The sequence below is a fragment of the Rhodnius prolixus genome, unplaced genomic scaffold (assembly GCF_049639745.1).
Source record: "Rhodnius prolixus isolate KJV_2025 unplaced genomic scaffold, Rpr scaffold_14, whole genome shotgun sequence".
NCBI classification, from domain to species: domain Eukaryota; kingdom Metazoa; phylum Arthropoda; class Insecta; order Hemiptera; family Reduviidae; genus Rhodnius; species Rhodnius prolixus.
Window position 1 is genome coordinate 3,179,716 of NW_027411594.1, and position 18,882 is coordinate 3,198,597.

At 34.7% G+C, this 18,882-nt stretch overlaps 1 protein-coding gene across 4 annotated transcripts in view; it reads left to right on the forward strand.

Moving 5' to 3' along the window:
* LOC141451663 (potassium voltage-gated channel protein Shaw-like) overlaps positions 1–18,882 on the forward strand; it is a 231,910-nt gene that overhangs the window by 53,878 nt on the left and 159,150 nt on the right. Inside the window, exon 1 of one of the 4 annotated variants that reach the window (XM_074123154.1) lies at positions 10,262–10,376. The exons of the other annotated variants lie outside the window; for them this stretch is intronic. The gene's annotated coding sequence lies outside the window, so the exon portion shown is untranslated. Of the gene's footprint in view, positions 1–10,261; positions 10,377–18,882 lie in introns of those variants that run through there. 4 annotated transcript variants of the gene reach the window in all.

Sequence of the window (18,882 nt, forward strand, 5' to 3'; positions counted from 1 at the left end):
ACTATCACTTCGCACTGACATAATTCGTGCAGCATCATTTCCACTTCCTCCTGACAATACCTACACAGGTTTTATTATCACTTCTTACAAGGCTAGCTTTGTCAATCTTCTACAACCAAAAAGATAGTGCGGTGTGCTTGCATACATAATATGTCAACGGTTTATAATGAATATATTGTTTAGCTAGCAGGTGCGCAAGACACGTCATTTTCTTCCTCGTCATCATGCCCTTGGTTGCTAAAATTTGATGATCCCAAGGCGGAAGTAAATAAAGGGTGACAGGTTGAGTGAGAGCACGTGTTGTTTGCACGTGTTGAATGATTGATCAGAATAATTTCTAACCAGTATACAGTTAGTTATATAAACCTATTGAATTAAGGGCGGGATTGGTGAAGTGATTATGAAGCATAGCTTTGTAAGTGGGAGATCCCCCAGTAGTGCAGCTGGAAGAAAAAAGTGATTCAATAGTAAATTTTGAGCTTCACCTGATTAGTAGTCGGGTATTAAGCCCCACCTGAAATAGATTACTTAGCTTAACTCACAACTTCTTGAATTATTGCATACAAATTCTATCTTAATATAACAGATTTAACATTGTCAGTTTCCGCGATAATATATCGCTCACATTTCTATTTGATAAGCTTGAATTACAGCGCTTCAATACGGTTAACAAAAGAGTCAGTCTTACAATGTTGATATTATCTCATATGACAGTAACGACACACTTAAGTTGTAGATGTCACCATAAACTTCTACATGATTGTAAACTAATTCTGTGATAAGTAGAACTTGTACCATTTATCTTCGTCAATGTGATCATTTTCTAAAGATTATTTTCTCCTCTACAGCATTCAAATCTGTTCCAAACTTTGCACATCTTTAGTTCCATAATGAATTGTCTCCATTAATTTAATATCTTGTACATAATTAGACAATTTTCTGCAATTTGTTAGTGAAAAGATTTATTTTTAATTTTTTTTTATGAAGTTTTAAAGGAAATTCCAAAGAAAACTTTGACCAAAAGATAATTAAGTAGCACTGATCTGAACATTTGGCGATTTTCCGAATTACCCACTTATACGCATAGATTAATTTGGAAAACTTTAAGTAGTAACTTCAAATTAGTTATTTGATGTAGAAGCCACCTAGAGATCGGACGATGAAAAATGTCGGGGAAATTCGTTCCACAGAAAGCCCCACTTTACTGACAGAATTTTCTTGTTTGTTTAAATTTTCTCTTTAATATCTCCCACAATTTGCTTTAAAAGTTCTATTCTATTTATTTCTCTATACTTCTATCGTATTTTTGCAAAAATTATCCAAGGAAAAGTTTATGTTTAATGATATTTGTTCTTGGAGATTTCGCTTTTCTTTTTTTTTTTGAGACTATTTTTGAGACAATTTTTGGATCTTTCATTTGTATAACATTAAAAATGATTAAATGAAGCTCTAAGTTGAGGAGTTTGAATGTTGTGCCCATTTCCTGTGTCGAAATTTTTATAATTTTACTAACATGGGAGAGAACAAGTTTACATTTATTCTGGAAAAGTAATTTTAGACAGGATTTGGGGGAACGGGAAAGTCATGCTGCTCTCGTATATACTGTTTTATTACAGTAAGATTGTATAATATTAGAAGCAAATAACTTGGGAGAAGCTCGCCCTAATTTAACCTTATATTCCTCGCTCAAATGATGACTTACTTAGTACAGAATAGTTTTCAGTACTTAGGATTAATACCTATTTGCCCTTCATCAATAGATCATTGATAGTGCCTTCATCATTGTTCTCATTCTACGCACTCTGTTCTATATACCTGTCCAATCAACTTGCTCCAAATAATGAACGAGTCAGTCCTTAATTAATGGTATGATTTCCAATCACATCTCTGAAGCTGTACACTGGTGGGGGAGCTATTTCCCTTTCCTTATTGAACGAACGAAGATCTGTTCTCTTACATTATCTTTGTTTTCCTTCCTTTGAATTTAAATACCATTTATTTCCGTTTTCTAGACTACTGGATTCATTACTTTGTCTTATCTCTAGTAAGAGCAAGTCCAGTTTTACTGATTTTTTTTCAAGGGACGAAATATTTTTTGAATTCAGGCGCCACGGTAGCCGAACGGTTAGAGGCGAGACTTGCGAAGGTAATATGTATTGTGGTACTGAGTTCGATTCCCGGTCTTAGGCCTTGGATTTTATTTAATGGTTAATAAAAGAAATTTACAGTAAAGTATGTTTGCTAGTCGCCTCCGTCCATGACACCTAATTGGTAGTTGGACGTTAAGCCTTGCCTGAAAAAATAGGCGATTACTTTACTTTACTTTTTGAATTCAAAGAAAATTGCGAACAATATTCAATTTTTTAGATTATCATCTTGAGAGCCAAATAAGATAAAATTAATTCGAGCATGAGCAAAAAAGAAAAAGTAATGACTCTGTTTTCGCTTGTCTCGTCTACCCTGGGAGTTGATATTCACGTATTTAGGATCAGTTCTAATGATATATCGACCTCTGACGGCTGAATGATAAATATATCATTCGTAGCAAGAGTAATAGACGTTGATTAATGTTTGAAAAATGATTATTAGATAGAGAATTGGTGAATGGAAGGAATGAGAAAGTGATGAATGAACTTTCCGACGAGAAGAGTAGATATGTATCTCTTTTTGGGAGTTACGAGTTTAAAACAACGGTAACTATGGTGATTAAAGTTATAAAAATAACGCAATATCATCTGGCCTTGTTAAAAAATGAACCATCGATTTCTTTTGCTAGACTGAAAAATCGATTTTATACTGAATTAAGATCCTGATAGTTAGCAACGTCAAAAAAAAAAATACTTACAACTCCTGTTGCCAGGGAACAAGTCCAGATTGTTGCGCCCTAAGTCTCATGTAAAGATGGAGCTTTTAAGGACTAAATCACCCAGTGCTTGAACTCAAAGTTCCCCTTCATTCCGTGACTGTTTAGTGGTTTGCAAAACATTGGCACCTATTTTTGCATTTAAAAATGGTGTAGGTATTATCGATTCAAATTCATTTTCAATACGTCATCAAATATAATTGTTCTTCCTTTTTGACAACTACAAATTAGTTTAAGCAATAAACTGAACTAATAATTTATGAAAAATAAAGACAAAAACGCTTACGATTTCTCTTAGTATTTCTTTAGAGCATAAGAAAGGTTTTTAGATGTTTCAGCTGTTTCTTAGATAGGATAAATTTCCTTCTTTCTCCTACAACCGAGGTAGGGAGAGAGTAAAGCTAAGGGGCCGCCAGAAGAGAAGATAGCAGTGAATCGCATTTCTCTGACTCTTTGTCCTAATTCCGGAGACAAAAATATATATAGAGAGAGAGAGAGGCAATAGAGGAGAAACGTATCTTCTCCACAACTTAAAGAGTTTAATTAAAACTCGTTTGTAATCCAACTCCTGCAGTGGTAAGCACTTCTAACTCTTCAATTTTCCGGAGACCTTAATGGACTGGACTTTACGCAGACAAGATTGCATTAACACTGGCTGTATTAACCTCGCTCTTCTGATGGCTGTAGGATTTTTGATTTTTTTTATTTCATGTCTTCCATAATACTGGCTTTAATTTTTCTTTAATCATTTGCCATTAAGCCACGATCAATCAATTTATCAGATCTACCAATCAAAATGGCTTATTTATCCTTCCTTCAGGATTTACTTCATGAATTTGACAGTTTCTGCGTTCCGATTTTCTTTTTTCTTATTTATAAAATCCGGGATAAACTGTGTAAACAGGGATTGTTTGAATATTTCTTTAAAAATTCAAATTTGTTTTTTTATCTCCGTAGTCATATTTCGTGAACATCAACATTTTAAAAACTGCGTCATAAAAGATTTTAACCCCCTGTGCGTCTCTTACGTTCATTATTTCTCACAATTCCGTCACTGTTTTTCTCGCCATTAACGTCACTTCCTCAGCAACCATTTTCAAACAAGGTTACATAAAGTATTTGTTCCTTTATTGCTACTACCCTTTCCCTACAGTTCGAATTCCACGTGTAGCTGCTTTTCGTTTGTTAGAATAAAGGTTAATAGTAAATAATGAGTTTCCGCCTCCCTCAGTGACACCTATAATTGGTAGTTGGACGTTAAGCCCTGCTGAAAAAGAAAATTGGCGAGTACTATTTTTTACTATTTGTTTCAGGTCTTGTTTTATTATATTCTGATAAAAGGTATTAGGCGCTGCGATAGCCGAGCGGTTATAGGCTAGACCCGCAAAGCTAAGATGTATTGTTGTTTAGTAGGTTCGATTTCTAGTCTAGGCCTTGGATTTTATTGATGGTTTTAATATTGTAAGGCGCCCCCATTAGCCGAGTGGTTATAGGCTAGACCCGCAAAGCTAAGATGTATTGCTGGTTTAGTAGGTTCGATTTCTAGTCTAGGCCTTGGATTTTATTTAATGGTTTTAATATTGTAAGGCGCCCCATTAGCTGAGCGGTTATAGGCTAAACCCGCAAAGCTAAGGTGTATTGTTGGTTAGTGGGTTCAATTTCTAGTCTAAATCTTGGATTTTATTTGATAGTTAATATGAAAACTTTGTAGTAAAGTATGTTTGTTAGTCGCCTCCGTTTACGGCACCTAATTTGGTAGTTGCTCGTAAAGCCCACCTGTAAAATAGGCATTACTATGCTTTTTTTAAAAAAAATAAAAGTATTAATAAATTAAATAGGAATATTTACACTTAGTTTGACTGAAAATTGAATAACGGAAGCGGGTGAATAGTTTCTATTTTTCGACTTTGAGACATTATTTTTGAAGGATAGTTTTGGTTGAATTGATAATTTTTGGGGAATATTGAGGTGCTTTCAATAAATATTGCAGACGAATTTCTTTCTTCATACCAACGTTTCGATAAATTTATTATCTTCTTCAGGATATTGATATGATGATGTAGCTTAACATTAAACCCCCTCAAATTTTACAACATCCTGAAAAAGGTAATATACATATTTACCGAAACGTTGGTATGAAGAAAGAATTTAGTTTGTGAATTTATTGACCGCATCTCAATATTCCCAAAAATCAATATTTTGAAGATGAATCAATAAATCATATATACGTATACTAATGATAAACACTGTATTGTGAAAACCCAGTTTTAGTTTTTTGAAAATTAGCTATTATTGTAAGGTTTTCCACTCATAGAATGTTTTTAGAAAAAAAAATTACTGTAAAAGCCGGAAAAGATATAATAACTAATGGGTGGAAAAGACATACTGAAGGTGAAATCATTTCTTTTTCTATCTAAAAAGCGAATAAAAAATGGTTGACAGTAGAGTGGTTTTTCCAGCTAAAGCTGCTGCCCCAAGTTCACCAGGACAGAATCTGCGGATGCCCCAGTGAAGAGTGGCTGACGGCGGCCTCCTCCGTCCGCCACTTCCAAGTGAATCAGTTCGCACTCGCTCATAGTGAATCTCAGCCAGCCACTTCAGGGTGTCTCTGTTCACTGTTCACTGCTTTTTCTTCCCCACTTATATGCACGTCTTTCAAGAAAAACTGTCTTAAAAGTTTATTACAGTATGAGAATTTTTCCTAGCTATTCCTCCTATTTCACTGCCATGGATTTCTTGAGTTAGGATGTTTAATTCATGAAGTTCCTTTTTTGCATTGTAAATTGCACATTCTCTAAAAAACCCCTCCTTCAAAGAGTAAGAAAATAAAATGCTACGTAAAATGTATTTAACAATTAAAACATTGATAATTTTTAATCATTTTAAACTCACAAAGTAAGTTTTCACAACCTGTCATCAGATTTACTGATTAAATACCAAGACAAGTTGTAACAACCATTGTGACTGGGAACAGGGTATTAATAATGAGTACCCAAGATGACAGGACATCAAAGTTGACACCTCACGAACACACAGACAAAGAGCCCAAAGAACAGAAAACAACACTCTGAACCCATGCTCTCTCTCTAACAGTAAACCGTCAGTATAACCTTACTGCTCAGTTAGCCTTGCTGAGCTAATTGCAACTGTCTGCCATTTAACTGTGCTAATTAATCTTGCCAGTATCTAACTGCATAGTTGCCAGCGTTATTTCGATTTAAATAATTAAAAACCGTTTTCATTAATGGAAAACATCAATTTTCATTTAATTCAATTTAATTGGTTACCATTGCTTCCAATATTTATTTTATTTTTTTTTTAATTTATTTTGCAACTGCAGTCAATAAAATAAGCAAAAGAGATGAAAAGGACAGCGCAAATGCACATGCACGTATACAATGCATACAGGCGCACATGCATGTACACCCAGAGTGGAATGAACTACGGCCATCCAGTGATGGAAGCCGTTAGTTCGCCACGTTGGCAAGCTTACGCAGCAACCATCCTTGGAGATCAGCGTTCTGATGGTAGCGTGGCCACCGCCGCTTTAGTTTGCGATGTGGATTTGAAGGAATTGCTTGTAGAGACATGTTGTGGATCAGAGGGTTGTGTAGATTTGAGTAGAGTTTTGTCTATCGAGTTTGGGGCTATTTCCAGAGACGAGAGGAATATTTAGATCAGAGTGTATAGTATGATTGGAGACGTAGAAGGGAGCGTTAACTATTGTTCATAGAATTTTTTATTGTAAGGTTTGAAGTCGGTTGATGTTAGATTTTTTGGCACTTCCGTATAGTTGTATTCCGTACGTCCATATTGGGGAAAGTAGAGCGGTGTATAGTGTTCGTTTGTTCGTCAGGGTGAGTTTTGATCGTTTGTCGAGTAGTCTTTTCAACATTTTACACCTCAGATACCAATATTAAAATTTAAAAAAAAAGATTTGTTTTTTCTGAATGAATCCACCATTATACTATTAAAGCAGTAATTAAAATTACTCATTGAACCGGAAATGGATGTTTAAAAGTTTCGAGAGTGAGAATTAAATTTACTAAATGCAGCATCCTCAAGCTTGGTATTCCTTTGGTATTAATATCGCTTCTGGTGCTGAAAATCCAGTCGAAGTCATTTTAAAGTGCAACTACACAGTTAATATCCGTTTTATTTCCACGTAAAGCTTTTTCATTGGACTAAACTGTCTTATACTGATTTGTAGACAACGCTCTCCATTATCTATTGAAGATCGGTTAGCCCTATTTGGACTCACTACCAGTCACTTTCGCGATCAAGAAGAAGTAAACCAGTGTGTCCCAGTCCAATGGTTGGACCAGATACAAATTATTATTTATTTTAATTAACAAATATTTAAAAATTAAATTAGTCTTGAGCATTATTAATAAAATCTCAAATCCCACCTCTCCTATTGATTTTCGTCCCATCTCTATTTTATTAAATTTCTCCAAACCCTTTGAACGTTTAGTGCAATCCCAGCTTTCTAATTACCTCGAACAAAACAATCTCCTTAATCCATTCCAATCTGGCTTTCGTCCTTCTTATTCCACTCAATCTGCACTCTTGAAAATTACCCATGACTTGCAGACGGCTATTGACGACCAAAAACTTACCATCCTTATACTCCTAGACTTCTCCAAAGCCTTTGATACCGTTGACCATCATATCCTGCTATCTAAACTACAATCCCTCTCTTTTTCCAATAGCACCCTCCGTTGGTTCCAATCCTTCCTGTTCCCAATTCGTTGTCACTCCCGATAGTAATCCTTCTTCACTTCTTCCTTTGTCACGCGGTGTACCTCAAGGTTCTTCCCTATCTCCCACCCTCTTCTCAATTTACATCAATGACCTTCCTCTTTCCATCTCTCATTCTCAGCATCACCTCTATGCTGATGATTTTCAGATTTACCTATCCTTTTCCCCGTCGGATTTGTTTGAACTGTATTTAAACTTCAAGAAGACCTCAATAATATCTCAGCATGGGCCACGAACAATAAACTTACCCTGAATGTAGAAAAGACCAAAGCTATAGTTATTGGCTCCAACCCACTCCTTAAATCATTGGCTCCTCTTCCTAATCTTTTCCTTTACAATACCCCAATAAAATATTGTTCCTCTGTGAAAAACCTTGGTATCACTTTCGATCAAAACCTATCCTGGAAAAAACATGTTTCCCAAATCTCTTGTCGTTCCATCCGTATCCTTAAGCAGTTTAATAGTTCCCGTTATCTTTTTCCAATTAAGACCCGGCAACTCCTAGTTTCCTCTCTTATATTCCCCCATTTCTACTATGGTTGTTTAGTGTATGGCGGTCGTTCTGGTGATATTGAAGCTAAGCTTAAGCGCCTCATGAACTGCTTCATAAGATTTATTTTCAGCATTCCCAGAGACTCCTCGCATTTCGCACTGCTACGATGAGTTGAAGTGGCTTTTTCCTGTCTATCGCCGCCAATATTTTTTGGCCTCTTTCCTTGTTCAAGTCATCCAGTCTCAAAGGCCTTCCTATATTTTTCAACTCCTTAAGTTTAAATCCTCCATCCATTCCCGTAACACTAGATCTCGCTCATCTGATCTCTATATTCCCTCTCACCGTACCTCATCCTTTGACAAGTCCTTCCTAATACGTGCTACCTCTCTCTGGAACTCCTTGCCTTCATCTGTCCGCCATGCTCCTACCCTATCCATCTTTAAATCCCGTCTATTCAGTTATCTACTTTCTATTCAGCTTCCTCCGAAATTATAATTGTTTTAATTTATTTCCTTAATTTCTGCTGTTTTATTATTTTATTTTTACTTTCATTTTCACTTATTATATTTTCACTTTTGTAAATACTTATTTATTTATTTAATTTCTGTATAATCACAGGCCAAACTGTTAAGGCCTCTATTTGTTCCTGTTTTTATTCTTAGGGGACAATTGTCCCAGAATAATAAATTTCTTTTCTATTTCTATAGCAGGCCTTAACCATGATAGACCTGAATACATTTTCAATATATTATTTCTTGATTAAGAACATGTCGCTCATAATGTACATCGAAAGAAAACGTTATAAACCTAGAAGCATACTGGGCAGTACCCTAACTCAAGGAGTTGCGAGTACAGCATTTTACTCCCACTTCTTCAGTTTCCGCCGGAAACAAGATTTGAGCACCGAGCACCGATTTAGTGGAAATCAAATTCCCCCCCAAAAAAATAAATAAAAGAAAACAGTTTTAAAATCAGAAACATGGTAGAATTTAAAAAAATACATTCATAAATATATTTATGAGCACGTAAATTTGGGTTAAAACTCTCAAATAAGCCCTAAAATATTGTTGAGAGATTTACTTAAGCCTTCATGAGCCGATGTAGGCACGCGGATTATGGATTATATTTAATAATTAAGCAGCAATTTTGCGGCAATCTCCAGAAATATTTATTTAACCATCTTAATTAAGAATTTTTATAAAAGAATTTCGATAAAAAAAAAAAAAACAATCCTAAGTAGCTGAAATCACCCCCCCAACCAGAACAATGTACAAAGATCGGGAAAAATCATGTAATACGAGTAAATAATGGAAAAATCAGAGAGGGGACATAATAAGCAATTGGGAGCTGGTAGAGGGAATCGCCATTTGGGCGGAGCTCGCCGTGACCTGACCTGACCTGACTGTGGTCCATTTTAACTTATACCCCAATAATAATTACATTTCAAATTTTATGTTTGCTCAGCCGATATTATTAGCTTGGTACTTGGTCCAAACTTTAACAATGAATGGATCTTTTTAAATGATCAAATTATGCATTAGAAAATTATATATTTCTCCATTGAATAATTTAAATATCCATGAATATCGACAATATTTAATCGATAATTAACATGTCAGTGAAAGGCGTTTTTCCTTTCTCATTTTGCTGTCTAATTTTATCCAGAAATTTCGACTCTACCAGTTCCTCACATGTTTCGATATGTAGTAGTGGTTTATTGCGAACAAAATTTCGAGACCTTCAGATTTTTTTTTAGCACAATCGATGGAGCCATTCTCGAGAAAACCTCCAAAGAAAAAAAGTGAAAAATTGATTTTTTAAAAAGAGGTATTTCCGGTCGAAGTTTCTAGGATCGGCAAGATTAGGTTCCTTGAAAGGATCCAATGAAAGTATCAATTTTCAGTGTAAGGGTCCAGCTTTTGTCAGAGAGAGAGAACATTTAATTTAGGTATTTGAATTTTCTGGGTTTGTTTTGTAATTGGGGTTCATTACCTTATTTTAAGAATTAGGACGTGGGAAAGTGAATAAGCTATTCTTAAGGAGGAAAATCAATAATTAAATTACTAAAGGTGTGGGAACCCGCTGAGTCGACACTGTATCGTATATAAAAACTGGGCTACTGGCTGGCCCGGGTCTCACTTTTTTTCGGAGGGACCAGTTGTCCAGCGGAGGAGCCAGTGGTCTTGCAGGGGAGCTCAGTGGTTCCGGCGGAAGGAAGACTTATGCTGTGGAAGAGGTTCGTCGGCTGGCTTTTGGCTGGTGAGTTTTAGCCCAGTAGTAATTTAATAGCGGTATTTGTTTAGCCCCAGTATGGTCGACTCAGTGGTTGCAAAGACTGAATGGGTTACTTGTGGGAGAATGAATGAATTATTTAACTTATTGATGTGTGGGGATATTTATTAGAAGGTATTAGAAGCGAGGTTTGATAGATAATTGTATAGTATATTCAATTGGGTTGGTTTATGTAAGGGATGAAGCATAGGATATAATTACTTTGGGTGTTTGTTAATAATGTGTTTGTTGTTTTTCTGTTTTAATAAATGCTGTAATTATCTTGAGTTGTGATTAGAGTGGCCACTTCCCGTTTCCTCAAGGTACGCGCGAGTCAAGGGCGGCCGGAGCCTCTCACAGAAGAAATCATGCATATTATGTGTAATAACTACATCCCCTTTTTCTTATAGATTCCTGACCAATGTTTGTTGATATATTCACATTAGATTGATGTTTTACGTCTTTTTCACGTGGGCTTCCATTAATGAACAGTTATCAGTACTCTGGGTACCACCAGTATTGATTCGGAAAATTAACATCATTTATTGTAATAGACCTAGCATAAAAAGCTATAAAAACACATCTGTAACAATTTATGTAAATCATAAAGATTAAATAAAGAAGAATGTAATTAAAGTGGCCAGCGCCCCTTACATTCAGCTTAATTTGTTATCCTTAAGGATCATAATTTCCTTTGGAAATCTTCGAGCGTTTATATAGTCAATTTAATTAAAATTTTACGTTATTTAAAGTTTATTGTAATTAGGATAAATTTTTAAATAAATTGTCTACAAGAGGCATGAAGTAATGCTTCAAAAAAATATTTAAGCATACAGAGTAAAAATAATTTATTTAAAAAATTATATATTATATATTGTACACTTATTTTACATTAACAGCGATGTATTACAATAAATATAAGTTATATTAATTACTGTATTTTACAAAATTAATTAATATAATTCCAAGTTTAGTTTTTGAAGTTGGTCTAGAAAGGTCGATTCTTAAACAAAAATAAGAATAGATAATAAATGAGATCAGCATTAAAGGTTTATCATTTCCGCCAGAAATGCTTCAAACTTTGTCATCCTAGGACAACTCTTATCTTCCGTTTTGAAACTTTCGTTACTATAACTGCACTAAAAACATCACAACCCACCCACATGACAGGACCATCCTACAGCTAGTAATCTTCCACTGTCAAGTCTCGTATTATCGATAGCAGGTCTTAGGAGGTAGCTGCTCTGCTACAAAACTGTTCCGAGGAAATAATTTTGAGAAGCAGTTAAGAGAGGAGGATTAGCGATAGGTTTTTCTCTTAATGGTCTTTTCATCAACTATCCCAAATATTTTAAAATTAATTATGGTATCAAAAAATGGGACTTTAAAAAAAAAAATTCACTTGATCGTAAACGGCTTACTTAGTTAATTTTTTATTAAAAAGGGAGAATTTGAATCAAACCCCCCCCAAAAAAACTAGTCAAATTTAAAATTCACTATTTGTTCAACAACTTTGTAAATTAAGGTTTAATAAAGCTGGCCATATTACAAAAGGAGATCTGGGAATGCATGATGAAACTGTGGATAGGTGGCCAATGGGGAATAGTGTATAACATGTTCTCCAGGGAATTGACCTTATTAGGGCAATAAAGCTCTAAAGGTACCGTTCAACTTTCTCGTAGTTGTGTATAGTGGTCATTCTACCCTCTGTTTCTATTGGATAATATTGTCTGTAAATCTTTTGGAATTACCTTCTTCCTCTTCAGATGGTTAAAATTATCCATTACTAACATAAGTTTTAAATTGGCCTAAATTTAGATTTAAAAAAAATAAAATATGGGTTTGAACTCACACAATTTTAATTTTTTCTAACTTATAGATTCTTTCATGATGCAAAATTTTGAAACCTACATAACTTTCATGACATTATCCATAATGAAAACTGCACCAATTTATTTTGTGGCGTAGTAATTCTAGTTTAGGAAATTTTTATGAACATCATAACGTAAACTGTATCCTCTTCTAAAGTGAATGTCCTGTAATAATGTGTACAACTCAAAGTAATTACTTCCGTTAATCCCCTCATGAAACAGTTCCAACGATTGCAGTGTGTATTCTCCGGGAAATTTATTCACTACCACAAATGATGCAATCTTGAGTCGATAATTATAAAATAATTAAGATCGTTGCAAAACTCCATCTCCCGGAAGTATGCAGGGTATAATCTCAAAGAATGTTATGCCAGTGTTAAAATGTAATAACATGATGAATATCAAAGGAATCAATAATCCAAAAAGGGTTCTAAAGTTTTCTGTACCGAATAACTTACAATTAGGCTCAATAACACCTGTGTCGTTGTCGCGATCATACATAACATTGTTTAACCACTTAAAATGATGATGATGATACTGATCACAACCACTGACTGACGCTACAGATCTACTACTAGAACAGAAACTAGTAGATGTACATTTAGTACCTCGACGAAGTTTATAAAACCGGAAACGATAATATCTCCGAACTTAACATGGTTGCCTTGAGTTATAAAGTTTCAGCTTACTGCTTTGTTTTAGCTTTCCTTCACAGGAAATAAGAAAATTGGGGCAAAGTTAAAAACTTGATAGCTCTACACTTGGCTTTAGAGAAGTAATTTTTAAGCTTCTTATTACAAATATTCATTCAGTTGATTGTTTATTCGCGTAAAGAGGAAGTGACCGAACTCCTGAAGTTGACGCTACCATGAGTACAGTACCCTTTTTTTTAAGGTTCTTCTTAATCTATGACCTCTTTATACCTACACCCAAGGCGTAGCTACAGCCATATTAAGCGACGATCTCCCATTAGCTCTAGATATAACCTCCATAAAGACTTTGTAAAGAACTAGTGCCTCCCAGCTGGGGGTCTCACCTTTAGTTATAATAACTACTAGCTCCTAATTAGCAAGCAAGTTCCTATTCTTGGTAGCAAACGCTTTAAAGCACAGACCGCCATTTTCAAGCAGTGCTTCTCTCCCAGATTTGTTCGCAACAAGCTATTGTGCTTCCGTTATTACATTATTAATTTAATAATAGTTTCTTTCGCTTTGTTGACGTAATAAACAAAAAATCTAATATTTACTCTTAAATGAAATAAATCAGCTGCAATAAAGATGGGCAATAAAAAAAAAAAATACAGTAAGGTAGTAAAGTAGCTAATATTGGGGTGAAAAGTAAAATGAAATGGTGAAAATTTAATATAGTGCCCTGTTATAGCAAGTTTTCCGGCTTCATAAAAATATCACGGTATGCTATTAATCATCCGACTGCAGGGCCGACCGCTATGCGGTCTATGATTGGCCTATCTAATTAATAATTTCCAGCTCCGCTATGGTTCTTGGTTTCAAATAACGTCAATTGATTGATTGGATAAACATTGTTGCTATTTCGGTTCAATATTAGTGATCGATATTCTTCTCTTAGTAATGTGATTCATTTATGATTACATTAACATTTTGTATACGTAATAATATTCCAATTGTGGTTTTGTTAGTTCATGTTAATTCAATACTCTAGCGGAAATGTTATCTTAAGGATTCAATATAGCGAGGAATCGGTCCAGAACAAAAAAAAAAACAACTCCGACTTTTTGCCAACATTTCGGCAAATTTATTGCCTTCTTCAGGGCGTGGCTATGCGGGTCTGAAAACTGTAACTCAACCAACCCGCATAGCCACGCCCTGAAGAAGGCAATTGAAACCTTAATATAAATATTTTACGGCCACTAAAAGCTAATACAAATTCATATTGGAAATATTTATTGGTAGCCAAATTGATATCTATATTTGCATTTACTACTCGTTGATTTTTCGAAAAACGATGAGGAAATCGTAAGACAATCAAGATTATTAGATTCTCTCCTTTTCTTTTGTGATGGAGACGAAATTCTCCTCAGAAGTCATAATGACATCATTTTAATGGGCCACGGACTTACACATAAGGGTTTCGCATCATAAGGTGATTTTCTCGAGCTAGCTTGGTCTCGAGAATTCGTTGATAATCATGGCACAGTGAAGAACAATTAATATTTTTCGCTTAAGAAAATGATTTGAAAAAGGAAGCTGTAGTTCAGTTCATTACAATCTTAATAAAGTTCATCTTAAATAAAATAAATTTGAGAGACATTTACCCTTATCTACTGTAACCATGTATTATATATTCCTAGCAACGTATGCTCAAGTGGTTGATACAGTTACAAATGGTGTATAACCTGAAGCGCATCCTAAATGGGTGTACTGTGATATAGGAACCAAGGTTGTTAGCTCGTTAATTATGGAAGAACCTTTTATTAACCCTTCCAGGAGTCGTAAGTCATTAAGGTTCTACATCTAAAGCTGGGATGTTTAATTCTGTAAGTGGAGTTTCATCTAGCACTCAAAGAAATCTATTTTACACTTCTGCCCAAATTTACCTACTTTAGATAATATATTCCATTTTATAATCTTTTTTCAAATAACTAGAAGCTAATTTTGAAATTAAAATGGATTGAATTCAGTTGAAATTAATCATTAACTAAAATATTTTAGTGACTTTAGGCTAAGATTAAATATTTATCTAAAGAACAAAGAGAAGCATTAGCTTAGGAAATCTGATGCAGATATTCTGATTGTCTGCAGTCTGGAAGTTCCCCTGAAATATTTAATAATCTCATCCATATTCCATGCTGGGATCCATCTCAAAAGGAACTCACTTACTCGTGTCTGACAAAAGCATAATACTGGGTATACTATGATGGGATGGTCTATAACCTGGTGATGGTGCAGAGTAAAATACCTCTTTGGCAGCTGCCACTATGCTAGCCAATATAAACCAGCATACTATTGTAATTTGACTGGAAACAATAGCAGAAGACCTTCGTTTACCATAATTTATAATTTTAATAAAATAATCGCAATTTCTCTTTTCAGCAATTTCAGTGCTTTTATTACAAAAACAGAACAAAAATATTGCACTGATTAATTCGACTTTTTGAATTTTTAATAGATCATTATCTCCGACCTGACAAAATATAAATCACAATTTGAGGTACTTCTGCATCGTTCTTGTGGTTTCCAGGCTTACAGACCACATGTGGTCTTCCTCATGTGGGTACACAACATTGTCTCCCTAGCAGAACATTGACTATTCAAATTGTCCTTATTATCCTGGCTAATATTTATCTTTCTCTTCTTCTGTTCGATGTTGTTACTCCCGCTACTTCCTTGCCAGTGATTGGCTATTATTTTCATCCAAAGGCATCTGGACGCCTTTATTATAACATGCCGATCCTCTCAGTGGTTTTTTGAAAATAAGGATACCCGATTTGTTGTGCACCAGTTCTGACTATGATCCCTGTACCCACTTCTAATAAATACATCCTGATCATACTGTTTTCCAGCATGGCCATGCAGAAATGGAATTCGCATCCTTCAGACATAATGCCAAGATTGATTAGCTAGTTCGTTAAGGAAGCATTCGTGTTACTTATTGCCGTGTACCTCTTCAATGAAAAATTTGCTTTATGATCTCTTTGCAATTACCTAGTCTTGTCGGTAAATAGTTCAATCCACAACGACAGCTGTAGATAAGTTGCGAGAACATCATTAACGACCTAATCCACATGATATATGCCATGTACCATCTTTGGTTTTCAAAACTTCCAATCAATCTACCGAGTACCTACAGTTGAACTGTTATATCACCTATTTATTTCCCTATAATTCTTAAGTTGTAGCCTACTAACTTTTAAAAAAAAATTTGCTCTAAAAATAAGAACCTGCTTATCGTATGAATTTCAGTTGTTTGTGCATCAGTTCGAAAATTGATAGATACGGATATCATCTCTGCCCTAATGATTCAGACTGGAACTTTCAGTTCAACAACACACAATCTTATTGTTTTAAAACAATACGGGAACCCTAGAAGGCACTTCTATTCAATAAGGAGGCAGTGATCTCTCGTTTCTTCTGTTCAAGATAGTTTGAAGAATTGTTCTGACCTGATTTCTGGAATTCCAAATAAATTGCTTTTCTTTTTTGAAGTTTCTACACTGAGGAAATCCAGTCATCTATCTATTCCTGAATAAAGGCTTTCATCGTCTATTCTTTGTGCCAGAGTATTTTTAAATCAATCTATGCAAATTAAAGCAATTAAATTATCAAATTTTTTTTAAACAGATTTTTTGTGCCTCCTCTTCCGCTTTAAAAAAGTTATTTATAAAAACTGTTAGGTCATCATTTATTTTTAGTAAACCTTATTCGTTTTTCCTTTTACTTAATCATCGTGGTTCCGCTAGCTTCAAAAATAAAAAGAAAGTAGATAGATAAAGATGGAGAATTAAATCATATTCCATTCATATTTATTCATAACTGTCCAAAAATTCTGAATATTAAATGTTTCTACTAGCGGAGAACTTCCTCTTTGTCCTAATCAATTCTCCCACAAAAGTCATGGAGAAGGAAATCCTTGCTTGAGGGATTTAATGCGGCTTCAGGAGGGGAAAAAAAAAGATTTGACAGGAAGGAAAATTCCTTTCTTCCTGTTAGTACAATTGGGGCAGATTTTTTTTTTAATAAAAAATTGAAGCTTCACAGGAAGTATGCGTATCTTGGACCCATCTGAGCGTGAATCTTTATTTACGTCTTAAATGAATAAAATTGTATGAATAAAATGAAAAATTAAAAGTACTATGAAGCACAACGCAAAGAATAACAAGTTTAGGAGTGACTCACTATAGCAATCCTAGATTCCTCCCTCTCAGCAAGATCCCATAGAATCCCAGGAGCCCAGGAGAACAGGAAATTTAAGGAGTATTCACTTCCACGCTCTCTCGAAAAATTGAGAGCATCATGACAAGTATTCTAGATACTTTGCAGGAGGTTTCTCCAAAGACTCTCTAAGGGTGCCTGGGTATCGTAGAAGAATCTGCTAACCTAGGAAGAACCAAGGCTGGCAATTCGGTCATCATTCACGTCAAGAATTGATAAGGAGGAGTACACTTGTGAGAGAGATATTCAGTTATTTATGTCTCTTAAAATTCAAATGATAAGTAGCAAATATCTTGCGTATAACTCGTGGGAATTAAACACATTCCTGTAAAATAATATTTAATGATACAATTTTTATTTTTAAACTCCGAACTTTGATAAAAGAATGATGCTGGAGTGGTTTGGAAACATTTTCTCCTTTTTAAAACTGGGCTGAAAAGGGGAAAAAACATAACTAAGCCTGCGATATGAGTAAATCCCGGAGGCTATTTGTTGCCAGGTTCTTTCATGCAATATTCAGTACTATACGGTCCAATCCATCCCTTTTCCTGCTGGTATTTTCTTTTTTTAATGACGGCATTTTATGAATACGTTCATGAATAAAATCGTTCAATATCTGCAATTCAAATAGCTGGAGCACCATTTGATATTTTGCCAAATCGATATCCTAACTGAAAATATTTTTTTCCCCCTCTTCATTATGACGTTTATTCAGATGAAATAGTAATCAGTTGGTTTTGCTTTGCTTTTTTTTAGATTTTTTTTTTCTATCATGATGTTATTTAATCGATTGTGTAATTCGATTTTATAAATACTTGTCTCGTGCAAAAATTTTAATTTTTGTTTGAAAATATTATTAATAACTATCGTACTTGTGAAATATTAGAGGAGAAGGAAGGTTGGAATTTGGGAAACCCCTGTTTTTGTGAAACCAGTAGTGCTATCTGGTTAGTTTTTGGTGCATTACTACTCTTTGGGGTAGGCTTTGTCTGCTGCAGAAAGCAGCGCATCAATCGAGACGGCAGCTTTGTCCAAGAGAGGACCGTGTTGATTTTGTCAATGCTAAAAAGTTTTCTTAAGGTTGATTTTCCTCTGCTTTTGGTTAATACCGAGGAAAGTTAGAATAACCCCCCTTAGACATTAAAAATGTAATAGAAAGTAGAGAGCTTTAAATGCCAGTATTATGGATTTCAAATATGAAAGTATATTGGGGAAAAAAATGAGGTTATATTGTATGGTGGTATTATGGGACAGCGTTGTGCCCATATAACAACCTCGTTAAACGTCTGCCGAACAAGTGTGAAAAGTGGCAGTGAGGACGAAACTAGTGTCTTATAAATTTTTTTTTTTTTCTACAGGGTGAACTATAAAGGACCTAAAAAGATCATTTCAAAGATTTCTTGACATTTCTCTGAAGAAAACTGATTACACCCTAATTTTTATCCTTAATGTACGATAATTTTGTAAAATATAGTTTTTTTTTTGTGGCCATATTTAAGGCTTATTTTTACAATTCATGGAGAAACGAGAACATTAACTTATAATTATTGTGTGTCCCGACCACACTTTCTGAAAACCCAATATAGGACCACGACAGTCTTTTTTAGTTTAACTCCAGACTCCTTGCTGTAATCCATTCAGGACTCCAATTTTACAAAGACAAATAATGTTTGTCTATGATTTTACTTCAGACTAGATTTTAAATTCAGTAGT